We start from the raw sequence: 2,211 nt of genomic DNA on the forward strand, positions 1-2,211 counted from the left end.
TATCTTTTTTCTGTATGTGTGTGTAAGAAATTTGTTGAGCCAAAATTTTTCTGATCTACTCTGTCATCTTCCCAGAATTATTTTCTTAAATTGTCTTTGCCTGGAAGAATGTCTCACTCTCACCTTTTGTTGCCTCTGGCACTTCAGAACTTGATTTGAGGCATTATTTTAACTTTATTAGAGGAATATTGGGAGAGTTTGGCTGAGTTCTTCCTCTGCTCTAGTTTGCCATCTTGGATCCATCCCTGGAAGTTTCTTCCCTTCTAATATTAATTGCCTGGGTTTTGTTTCTTAAAAAAAAAATCCTTTTGAATGTTACATAATTGAAATTGCTCTTAATTGTGATCTTCTCTCTCTTTTGTTTGGTCACTTTTTGTTTGGTTCACTGTTCTAAGTTGTTTATGGTTTGAGCTTTTATTTCTTGATCACATACTTATTTAGATGAAGAATAGCAAAACATTTCAATATCTTTGCCAAGAAATCCCTTATGAGGTTCCGAAGAATTGAATATAACTATATGAACTTATTTGGAACTTATTTTGGTATATGACCAGCCACTTGGTCAACTAGTATTCATTAAGTACCTACTATTTACGTGGCATGATATTAAGAGGAAAAAAGACAAAAACAGTCCCTGCTCACAAGGAGCTTACAGTCTCATGAGAGAAACAACATACAAAAAACCATATACAGAAAAGATGAATTCACGATAAAATAGAGATGGTCTAAGCAGGAAGACACAAAAATTAAGAAAAAGAGGGAAAGACTTCTTGCAAAAGGTGAAACTTCAAATGAAACTTGAAGGAAGCCAAGGAAGCTAAGAGGCAGAAACAAAGAAGGAGAACATTCTAGTCAGGAGAGGTAGCTAATGAAAATGATCAATTTGGAGATGGAGTATTGTGTTTTAGAAATAGAAAGCAGGTTTGTGTCACTGATTATCAGAGTACATGAAATGGAGGAAGGTATAAGAAGAATGGAAAGCTAGAAGAGGATCAGGTTATGAACTGAAAGTAACAGGGAGCCATTGAAATATATTCAATGCATTTAGACTTGTGTTTGAGGATGATCAATTAATTGGATAGTTGAATGGAGGGATTTGAGGCTGGGAGATTGACCAGTAGGTTAGTGTAATAGTACAAGAATAAAGTGATAAGGGCTTGTACTAGGGTGGTTGCAATGAGAGGAGATAGAAAAGAGAGTATATTAGAGATGGAATGAAGTCATAAATGACAGAACTTGAAAAGTGATGGGATATGGGGGTGGTGATGAGTGAAGAGATAAGGATAACACCTACATTGTAAACTTTGGTGACTGGGATGATAGTAATACCCTTGAGAATAGAAAGGAAGTCATGAGATAGTTTCTATAAGAGGGTTTTTTTTTTTTCAGAAAGTAAATGCTTTTCAGCACTTTTGTGGCAAATTTGAGTTTTTACTCCAGTAGTTGAAAGTGTTTGGTTTTATTAAAAAGTAGGCTACTCTGCCCATTTGCTTCCATATATTTTGCACTTAATTATGTTTGAATGATCTATCTCTCTATTTTTAAATCAGTATTAAATTTTGAAAATGGTTACTGCTTTGTAATACAACTTGAGATCTGGTACTGATGAAGTGCTTTCTTTTTACTTTTTTTCCATTGAGATTCTTGCTTTTTTCTTTCTCCAGATGAATTTTATTAGTTTTTTCTCTCTATATTTGCAAAGTCACCTTTGGTAGGAATTTAATTTTAGTAGTTTTTTTTTTTTTTATCATTATGGCTTGGATTATCCAGGAGCAATTAATATTCCTTAAATTGTTTAGGTCAGTCTTTCTATATATGTAAAGTATGTTTTGTACTATAGTATATTTATAGAGTTAAAATGTGTAAATCTTTACAAATTTGCAGGTCATCCCTGCTGAGGGGCCGTGCTAATATTCTCTGTATTGTTCCAGTTTTAGTGAATATGTTGCTGAATTGGGTACTCCTTGGTTTTGTTTTTATTATGTTGAACAACTATGTTTCTAATCTTAACTTGTTTAACAAGAATTTTCAGCTCTCTTTTTTCATCAGTTTGCAGCAGTCTGACATTTTGTTTGTCAGACAGTCTTTTTCATTTTTGAAAGGTCTGAAAGAATCTTAGGTTGTGCTTTAACCTGCAGTGTGTCATATACCCTGGGAGTAATTGTAACGGCACAGATAATATGAATCTTCTGTCACCTATTTCTATGAAAT

At 33.5% G+C, this 2,211-nt stretch overlaps 1 non-coding gene across 1 annotated transcript; it reads right to left on the reverse strand.

Annotated features, from left to right (window-relative positions):
• Positions 1 to 1,854: 1,854 nt before the first annotated feature.
• Positions 1,855 to 1,961, reverse strand: LOC141545295 (U6 spliceosomal RNA). The gene has a single exon (XR_012482972.1). It is a non-coding gene; the product is annotated as a U6 spliceosomal RNA (small nuclear RNA).
• Positions 1,962 to 2,211: the final 250 nt, after the last annotated feature.

This window comes from Sminthopsis crassicaudata, chromosome 5 (genome assembly GCF_048593235.1).
Source record: "Sminthopsis crassicaudata isolate SCR6 chromosome 5, ASM4859323v1, whole genome shotgun sequence".
Classification (NCBI taxonomy): Eukaryota; Metazoa; Chordata; class Mammalia; order Dasyuromorphia; family Dasyuridae; genus Sminthopsis; species Sminthopsis crassicaudata.